Raw genomic sequence first — 11164 nt, 5'->3', positions numbered from 1 at the left:
ATATAAATTCCAATATGAAAATACTTAATTATGGTAATAAAAGTCAAAAACTGAATGTCAAAGAAGAATTCCATATTTATAAAGCAGCAAAATTGAAAAGAGATAAAATAATAAACTTAATCCAATTAGACACCAATAACCCCATTTTTGATAGAATCATGCGAATTTAAATCCAAAATTTACAGTCCTAGTTCATAAAAACATATGAATACACTTTGACATAACATATGATCGAAATAAGAATCTTCCAGTAGTATTAAATTTATTTACTTCATATCACTTGAAAATGGCATCAATGTCCGAAACATGTTGTGATAAAATATTTCAAAAAAGGTACTGAGATTTTGATTTTCTTTATATTTATAATCAATTTTATATCAAATAATTTTTATCCATCAAGAGGAGAATATATATTATATTCTCATGATTCAATAACAAATTTTGTTGATTGAGATCGAGTATTCTATAGTGAGGTCCACGTTATAATGGCAGTGGAGAAAAATAGGAGAACAACGTTGCCGATCCTCACTGTCTTCTTGACAGTAGCTGATGCAGGTTTATTAATGTAATATTAATCGTTCAAAATAATCAATATATTTTATTAAGCAAGAAATTATATTTTACAATGATTTCATAACTAAGAAGAGATATTTTGTGAATTAGTTATGAATTCTACATTGTTAAAAGCCGATCTGGCTACAGAGCAAAGCGATAGAGAGAGATAGCGTTATCTGCTTTGTTGAATGATAGACAAGGACAGTAATACAATTGCTTATCAAACACTAACATTATAACGTGGACCTCAGCACTATAGTAGCTCATTATATTATTCTCCATAGCCTACAAACAATTTAGTCACGGTACAGAGCCGGGAAAGGATAGAGCTAACTGTCTTGACTAATGACAGACGAGGATAGCTAACCAATGTTGATTAGATGCTGACTTTATAGACACAACGTAAACCTCACAATACAAAAATTGTTTCCTGGAATTTGTAGCCCACTCATAGGGCCAACAATTGTACAACAAAGAATTATCGTCACATGTACAAAAATTCAGAAAAATATCATGCATTTCTTACCTTTTTTAATTTCTGATTTTTTCTCTAATCTTATCCCCCATAAAGCTGCCTTTACATCTAAAAGTTATCAACAAAATGTTAATAACTCAATCCTTATAGATTCCATTAGATTAAACGAAGCGTGACAAACACATATGCACATCATGTGTATGAGTAGTTATGTTCAATCTAATAGAATCTATAAGAAAAATAGCATGGTGTTAATAACTTTGATGAAAACGCAGCTAAATTATTTAATGTCTGATTTGTCTCATAATAGAACAATCTTGATAATAACATCCCACAATAGTTTGGAGTTGTGGAAATAGTTTGGTTAGCTACCAACCAATTTGCAGGTATTAGAAGATCCTCAAATATTTGTGAAGAAATTGAAGAAATATCTGGCGAACCTATCGCTATACTCTTTACAAGAGTTTGATGTTAATCTTTGATTATTTAAAATGACAATTTTACTAAATGTTTTAGTCTTTGTTTGTATATGCAAGCCTAGCTTCAACCTTAACACTATTCAAATAAATTTTTACATGTTCATGAATAAAGAATTGAATTGAATTGTACTTAAATACGGTATATATGCCTTCTAGAAATAATGTTAAAATTCTTTCAATCCGGTTCCGATAATTTATTGAAAAGAGTTGCTCTTTTTGTACTACACATATCAATTGTATTTTTTAGAGCTACTTTTGATTATAAATAAAAATAAAAAATCTCTCTTTTTAAATTATCTCATCACGACTTGAAAATACATTAGTAGCCGAAACATGCCGTGATGAAATAATTTAAAAAATGTACTCAGATTCATACTTTTATTTATATTCACACACAGATATCAAATATCACAATAATTTCATACAACAACCACAATAGTTTAGAATTGTACTTGAATATTGCCTTCTAGAAATAATGTCAAAATTCTTCCAATCTGGTTCGAATATTTGTAAAAATTTGTTATTTTTGTACTTAACACATCAGACATCACATCGATATACAGAAATCACTGTTTAATTATTTTGTGATAATATTATAATGATCCCTTCTGCAAGTGATTGTACTTATATTGTTATAAGGCCTAAATAAATTTATTGATAAGAGTACAATGTTGTAGTCTAGTACCAGAATGTACTTAATGCCACTTTGGATATCACTGTTCAATATTTCGGATTAATTATATATAATGCATTGTTTTCTATATTATAAACTACCTATTCAATAAGATGTTGTTGAAAGTGGAATTGCAGATTGAAATTGCATTTTTCAAATGCTAATCGATAAATAATTATTATTAAACGAACATCCAATGTTTTCGAGTGGTTTAGCCTATAGCTTTAACATTGGATTTTCGTTTCGAAATAATACTTTTTTATACAGTAGCCTACAGTAAACGTATTAAGTCAACCTATTTAAGAATCACCATAAAATTATCATTTTGTGACCTTATATTATTCAAAGTAGAATTGTATCCAAATTTTGCTGTCATAATGTACTTAATTTTCAATTTATATAACGGGTATCACATAATCTGTGAAAATTTGTATAATAAATTATTGAACTTTTGGCCTCACGTATAGAATACTGTCTTTTATTCAGTAAGATAATGTATCAATACAAGTTATTATAGATAGTTATTATGAAATCACTCTAGCGTTGTATTATATGTTGTATTAAAAATATTTTCCTCGGATAAAATAGAATGTTATCAGTTACAATCAGCAAATCATTGATGGAACATTGTTTCAAATGTTACTAACTTACTTATAACAATAATTATTTAGAAAACATAAAATGTTGTTTGTACTTAAATATTGTATTTTATCAATAGTTGATATAGAATGTTCGTTTTGATACAATGCTGTATATTTGTTGCTCAATATGGAGATTACATGAAAAATTATTTTGATATTTGAAAAATGTTTTTGATTCAAATTATTTCCGATCCTTGTATCATATTGTAGGCGTATAACTTCCTTCATTTGAATGAATTCATTTGGCATTTTATGGCAATGACAATGGAAAAATACACTGTATAGAATAAGTTGAGGCTTGAGACAAAAATGCCAAATTGCGCGAAGTTTCAATTTCTTCATTCAAGCCCATTTCACTGTATATACTCAAAAATATTGACAGCAGAGTCAATACAGAGTTGTCTCTTTAAATATATTGAATATATTTAATTTAGTCATATGGGCTTGCATGAATAGATTGGGTTTCCGCACAATTTGGCACCGGTATTCAATATCCGGTATTTTGTCTCAGTGTTCACCAGAAGATCTCTCTTGACAATGATCTCTAAATGACAGTAAGTACAACTGTTTTAAAATCTTGAATAAAAAATCGTTTGTCACCAAAATTTGAGCATTGAATTGTCCCTTGCTGTTATCTATCATCTTTGATCAGAATTTTAACATTTTTTCTCAAAATTTAGGAGGGAAAGAGTTTTTTGTCTTTGTGCTGAAAGCTTTCAAGGCTGTGCAAAGGCTAAAAGTGAACTTTCTACTGGTGATATTTTTCCAAGTTTTTCAATTTGTATATCATCAAGCTTTAAAAATGAGAAACTTTCACTTTTTGAGATATGAGCGCCTAAAGTTTCAGTTTTTGGGACATAACATTTCAAATCGATTAGAGATAAATCCATGAGGTTCAGAGGATAAATTTCCTCATGGTATTGTTGATTGAATAAAACAAAAAAAAATTCTGAAAATGTCATTTTTTAAGAAAGTTATTCAATTTACTAAAAATGAACTTCCAGTTGAGTTATTTGTGTTAATTTTTGGTAAATTGAATAGCTTTCTCAAAAATTGATATAAAGATTGTTTTATTCAATCAACAATACCATGAAGAACTTATCCCCTTCATCTCACGGATTTATCTCTTACCGAATTTGAAATGTTCTGTCCCAAAAATTTTAACTTTAGGCGCTCATATCTAAAAAAGTAATGATCGAAAAAAAAGGTTTTCTTGAGAAAACTTTTTCATTTTGATAGCTTGATAATATACAAATCGAAAAAATTTTGTTTGAAATATTTTAAATAGAAGAGTACCTACTCCATGTTTTTAATAATAATATATATAATCCTGATTTTATTATATACACAACAATCCTAGTGTACCGTAGCTAGTAATACCTCTTTGAAGGATGTAGCCGACTATCTCATAATGTTAATCAGTCTGTACATTTCACACCGGTGTGGAGTTGATTTAACATTGGGAGATAGAAAGTCTTCCAAAGACAAAGACGTATTTCTAGCTAAACGCTACACGCTATACGTAAAGATAACGCACACTTGTACAGTATTCAAGACAAGACAAGACAGGATCTGGGTCAGACAAGTTCAGTCACAATACTTCTCATTGATTGCGTTCATGGGAGGTCGTGGTGCATGTACGACTTCGACCAAGGACAGTGGAATGCATTCGATCGAGGAGCTTCTCTTTGTCACAGATACAGAGTAACGTCCGGCAACGGTCACAGCTACTACAGAGTTTTTCAAAAGTATTCTGTGTTCCTGGTAACGATTACCGAGTATCGATCAGCTGATTGTGCAGAAGATTCAACTCTCGCATTATTTATTTATTCATACATTGATAGATACAATATCATTCTCAACTGTAACTTATAAAAAAGGTCATGTTTTGTTATTGTAAATAAATCCATATAGTAAAGAAAACTATATTTTTATTTATTACTATTAATTATTTCTGATAAATCTAAACTAAACTGATTTAAAATTAGTTATGTTTTGTTTTAAAGATGTTTAACACGCGAGTAGTCGCGCCCGCGGCAAATTGCCGCACAGTTGTGACTTTTGTATATAGCTTTGGGAATTTTCGTTTTCCAAGGTTGGCAGCTCATGTAATACTCGCTGTGACTGTCCTCTAGACAATCTTGAACAGTTGTCCTTGAACAGTTTGAGGATGACAGAATGAACATTGACTTATTTCAATATATAGGTATTATCTTCCTATTTTATATTCCATCTTCTGATTTAAATGTTCATTATCTTTTTATCCTATCTAGAAGTCGAAAAATGAGTGAAATAAAGAAGCTATATTCATTTCATTCATGAGTAGATAATTTTATCCCATAAAAATGATATATTATTCTAACAATAAATTTGCAGTATGTATTTTTGGAATCTCCTCCATGTATTATGTTATTATATACTATTTAATAGTATACAATAACATAAAACCACGTTGAGAAAGATTTGAAATTGATAAATATTGAAAGAGCACTGTCAAAACCAACTGTGTATAGTCTAGGGAGCCATAAGGGTGAGTGTGAGCAAAATGCTTACGCACAACCACTGACGTTCTGCAAGTCCGTGCAACTACTCACGTGTTAATAAATCTAAACTGATTTGAAAAGAAATTAATGTTTTATCTTACTGGTAGCCTACCTACTAGATTTTTTTTAAGTCTCATTTAGGTATTGATAATTAAAGTTTATAGTAAATCTGAGAAATATAAAAAAGTGCTGGTTTTTAGGTACCTAAAAAATGTTGAGAATATTTTTATATTGAGCTAATCATTACTGCTGACCATATTTTTTACTGTATTTAATGCTATGGATGAAATCTTACCTACCCAAGATTGATGTGACCTAACCAGACCTAACCAAGCTTTTGATAGTTCAGTAACCGGTAGCCATCTTGAAACAGAGTGGAGAGGTGCATGCTCACACAAACTGGTAACCAGGATCAAAGCACTCCTATTGGTCAAGAGTAAGAGCATTGGTCTTCTGCTCTCCAAAACGTTCATGTTCAAATAATTATCACCGTTATCGAGATCTATTTCTCCTACCGGTCGCCATCTTGAAACAGAGTGGAGAGGTGCATGCTCACACAAACTGGTAACCAGGATCAAAGCACTCCTATTGGTCAAGAGTAAGAGCATTGGTCTTCTGCTCTCCAAAACGTTCATGTTCAAATAATTATCACCGTTATCGAGATCTATTTCTCCTACCGGTCGCCATCTTGAAACAGAGTGGAGAGGTGCATGCTCACACAAACTGGCAACCAGGATCAAAGCACTCCTATTGGTCAAGAGTAAGAGCATTGGTCTTCTGCTTTCCAAAACGTTCATGTTCAAATAATTATCACCGTTATTGAGATTTATTTCTCCTAAATATTTTAAAATAGTTTCATTGATGACGAGCCATCATTAATTACAAAGAATTAATTCATAAAAAAATAATTAGGGATTTTATAATAACTAATCAATATTTCAGCTTTGTTGTGAAAATACAATAGGTCTAAATTGGTATTCAACTGAGGTAGCCAACATTAATTTTTGCTAAGGTCTGTTGGCTTGGACAAGCTTGTATTATAAATTTCTTCCAAGTATAAATTCATAATAATTATTACTGATTTTATAATAATAAAAATGATTATTTTCATAACACCTTACAATGGGCTCTGTATACGGTTAATTTCAAAAGTGCGCGCCAAAAACTGTAAACCAGTTCCATATATATTCGTTCCGTGGTAGCAAGTAGTGGTGCACCAGTCACGACTTCTGGTTACTGCTCACTTGGTCGAAGCCGTACATGCACCGCAACCTCCCATGAACTCAATCATTGTTACTCATGACGCAACTCACACTGATTAGTCATAGTCATGGCGTCTAAACGTGTCTTTCCTGTTTCCTGCTCCACGTCTAATAGAATAGAGCTTGCACCATTTCTACCAGTCATCATTAGACAATCAGTTGTTGTGGTCGTGTGAATTCATTTTCGTAGTTGTGTTTAATGTAAATTCAGTGTTCACGATGGCCGAAGATCGAAAATTTGTGTTGCTCATTCAATCAAGGGAACTGATTTACAATCCAAGACTGAAGGAGCACTTTAATAGGAATATGGTCGAAAATACTTGGAAAGAAGTAGCAGAAGAAATGAATATGAGTGGTAAGTACTTTTCTATTTATTTGCAACTAATAATAGAGTTAGCCTTTATATTTATTTTCAATTTCAAAAAATATATTCATTTTTTAATAATATATTTTTATTTACAGCTTTATATAACAATAAAAAATGGACTTCATTACTACTTGAGGATGAAAACTACGGCTAGGCGCACACCAGTTAGTCAAGACAAGACAAGACATGATCAGACACGTTTAGTCACAATACTTCACATAGTTGCATGTGACGAAACTCACACTGATTAGTCATTACAATTAGACTTGTCTTCATAAGCAACTATATGAAGTATTGTGACTAAACGTGTCTGATCATGTCTTGACTAACTGTTGTGCACCTAGCCTAACTGATGTGCGCCTAGCCTAACATATTTTAAATGAACATTATTTTAAAGGAAAATATTAGTCTATTAACAGATTAGCCAAAAATGAAGTTCATTATGGTACTAATTTATTTATTAGTCTATTAAGTCATTGCAATTAGACATGTCTTCATAAGCAACCATGTGAAGAATTGTGACTAAACGTGTCTGATCATGTCTTGTGTTGTCTTGACTACGGCTAGGCGCACACCAGTTAGTCACGACAAGACAAGACATGATCATACACGTTATTTAGTCACAATTATAATTATAATTATAATTCATTTATTGTATAAAATAATTATAGGTAATTCATAATTTATTGTATAAAATACTATAATCATAATAATTCACATTGTCGTGTGAGGCAACTCACACTGATTAGTCATTGCAATTAGACATCTCTTCATAAGCAAATAATGTGAAGTATTGTGACTAAACGTGTCTGATCTTGTCTTGTCGTGACTAACTGGTGTGCGCCAAGCCTTAGTCAAGACAAGACATGATCAGACACGTTTTGTCACAATTCTTCACATTGTTGCTTATGAATACATGTCTGATTGCAATGACTAATCAGTGTGAGTTGCGTCATAAGCAGCAATGTGAAGAATTGTGACTAAACCTGTCTGATCATGTCTTGTCGTGACTAACTGGTTTGCGCCAAGCCTAACATATAAATAAGCATTTTAATGAAAATTAGTCTTTCAACAGATTAGCCAAAAAATGCCGAAGTTCATTACTAATTTATGGATAAACGATAAAAGACAGATCAGCATAATAATTATTTATTTATGGATGTGTTTTGCCAACTACCTATATTGCTGAGGATAAAATCTTTGACTATAGAAAGATGAAATCTTCTTCTTAGTCTTCAGATAATCAAAGATAAAATACAGCTATAAGCCGCTGTAAGCCTTTTCATTGTGGATGTTTTTGTTTATGGATGTGTTTTGAAAACATACTATAACTTTGCCTACCTCTGAAATTGATTTTTTTTATTCTCTCTCACTTTTGAATCCTCTGATGATGGTAATCTTGAAGCAAATAGAGAGCTTACAATAGGAAATGTTTCTTCAATAATCAGTTTATCAAAGTTACTGCACTCTTTTATATGAAGTTGTGTAGTAAGCATGCTGCCATTACAATGCAATCTTAGCTATTTTATCAATATTTGGACAACATTATCTTTTTATAAAAATTTCGGAGAGAAATAGTACTTGGCTCAACCTAGTTTTTCCTCTATGGTCATGACTATATTATGATTATAGTGTTGTGTACAATAAATGAAATAAATAAATATGAGTACCGTAAAACGGGGTTACTTAAGCCTACAGGGTAACAAAAGCCATTTTGCAAGGTAAATTTCAAGAGCCCATGATGGTAACACTGATTTCAGAAATCCTGGATGTTTATAGATCTATGAGTTGGAAATTGTACAAACTTCAAGCTGATGCAAAAAAAAATTACTAAGATTTGAAGTAAAGCATTAAAAAATTTTATTATTTGGAGGAAATTTGTACCAAATTTTATACCCCTCATAACTTTATTTGTCCATCCCAGTCTGTTCTCTTTCAAGTTTAGTAACTATTTCGAAACATAACCTCAATTGTCTGTCTAGATGATGCATCAGTTAGTTCTCCAATTTTGAGGTTATTTTTTTCCTGATGCTTCTCTTTTCTCAGCTGGTCTGTCTACGGGGTAACAAAAGCCACAAGAAACGCCACACTTTTTTGTATGAGTTGAAATGATCATTTATGGTAATCTAGAAAATGTAAATAATTCTTCAAACTATTATTTTTCTCATATAAAACATGAATTTTGTTTCTTTTAGTCTAGTGTATGGATTTAGTTGCTCCAGAAGTGTTAAACTTGAGCCAAAATCTCATTCATTCACTCATTTAATCTTAAAAATAAAAATTGTATTATTTTTGTCCATTAAATTCAGTTTTTTAAACATGAATATTGTTTCTCTTAGTCTAGTGTATGGAATTAGTTACCCCAGGAGTATTCAACTTGAGCCAAACATTCATTTAACATACCTGGTTTTTGTTACCCCATTCCAGGGGGAAACTTAGACCACCATGTTTTTTATATTTTTTCAGGTGAAAAATTGTTCAAATAATTTTTTTATTACATGAAACAATAAGTCAAGATACAGACCCAAGTTTTGCACTAAGTTTCAAATCTGTAAATTGATTGGTCTAGATTCACCAGGTGTTTGAATTTTAAAAGTGGCCTAAGTAACCCCGTTTTACGGTAGGCCCACGGTATTTAGATGATTACTTCTTCTATATACCGTTAGTAGGCCTATATTGGAAATAAAAAAGATTGTCTATATAAATAAAAATCGAGCCTCAAATATTGACGTTCAATAACTTTTTTATGTGTGCACCGAATTTGATGATTTTATTTTAGTTGTGTTCGTTATGTTCAGGACCAGGTTTAACTTATGGCCTATCAAATTTATGATCTGACCTCAGGAATCTTTCCTACGGTCCTTCAAAGTTTACATGTTAAATCCTTATGGGAGAGGATATGTGAGCCGGCCACACTCAGAAATAAAAATCAGCTGTTATAATCATTGCGTCTTACTACAGCCGTCGGTAGATAGTAGACAAGAGTGTGTGCTGCTCCATAACCGCCCATGTATTTTGTTCTAAACGCCCCGACTAAAAACAAAATGACTGTTGTGTGTGTAACCATCCAGCAGTGCGGCCTCAGGTTAAAGACTTACATGCTCTAAAGACATTGCTTTGTTCCAAATAATTGTTATGTCTTCGGTGTTTAGAATTGATTGATTTTTAGTAAATTATTTATTTTGCAATTTGAAAATTATTTTATAATTGAAATCCATAGAAATTAATAATTAGAATAATATTATTAATAGCATCTAAAGTTACCATCTGTACACTAAGCTAAACTACAGTAACATTATTGGGTAACTTAGTTACTGTAAGCGGAACTAAGCTAAACATTATTATAGTGCTTTCATCATATGCATAATAATACAATAATAATTGAGCTGAATAAATCAAAGCGTTTGGTTCTTTTTGATAGCATGTTTGAAGTTAGTAGGTCTATATTTATAATGGTATGGAAAATATTGGACAGTGCTTCTTGAAAGTTGCAAATGCCGCATCGTGCCTCCTCAGGTGTGCATCCAGCTAATGTTTATCATGAGATGCATTAATTATTTGGCGGTACGAAGTTCGCCAGGCCAGCTAGTTACAAATAATTTCAATACTAAATAAATTAATATTCTAAACCTCTTTCGCAATATTCTGAATGCACATTAAGATATTTTATCTTGAGTGTCTATAATTATATTAAAAAATCATCAGAAGTCAGACTTTTCCTATAATAATAATAATTTTATTAATGGAGACAACAGGATAAACCCATTTTGCTTCCTTCACACGATACAATATTTTCAACACATTATACAATTTGAAATACAAGAAGATAAAAAATGAAGAAATATACAATTAATATGAAAGAATACAAATAATCATTGAAGTAATCGTAAACAATAATAATTGATTATAAGAGTAATTATTATTAAACAAAATAAAATCAAGTAATAATAAAAAGAGAAAAAAAGAAGAAGAAAGGAATGAAGAGAGGAAGGATGTCTGTGTAAAACCAAGAATGGGAGGAAATGAATAATGAAATTAATAATAATAGAAATTTTATAAAATTAGTACACCAATCACAAAAAGACAGATCACATGCTACTCAACCAAGTTATATGAGATCTTACGGAATTTGGAGGGGGAGAACCAGAAGACCGGCCTTATAACGGCCT

The 11164-nt window shown here is 31.3% G+C and overlaps 1 protein-coding gene across 1 annotated transcript in view; it reads left to right on the top strand.

The window, feature by feature from the left end:
- The first annotated feature begins 6654 nt into the window (after positions 1 to 6654).
- Positions 6655 to 11164, top strand: part of LOC111060908 (C1GALT1-specific chaperone 1-like protein) — a 30215-nt gene continuing 25705 nt past the window's right edge. Inside the window, exon 1 of the mRNA XM_039440842.1 lies at positions 6655 to 6983. The gene's annotated coding sequence lies outside the window, so the exon portion shown is untranslated. The remainder of the gene's footprint in view (positions 6984 to 11164) is intronic.

The sequence above is a fragment of the Nilaparvata lugens genome, chromosome 14 (genome assembly GCF_014356525.2).
Source record: "Nilaparvata lugens isolate BPH chromosome 14, ASM1435652v1, whole genome shotgun sequence".
NCBI classification, from domain to species: Eukaryota; Metazoa; Arthropoda; class Insecta; order Hemiptera; family Delphacidae; genus Nilaparvata; species Nilaparvata lugens.
Note: the sequence above shows the minus strand (reverse complement) of the source record. Positions and strands in the feature narration are given on the sequence as shown.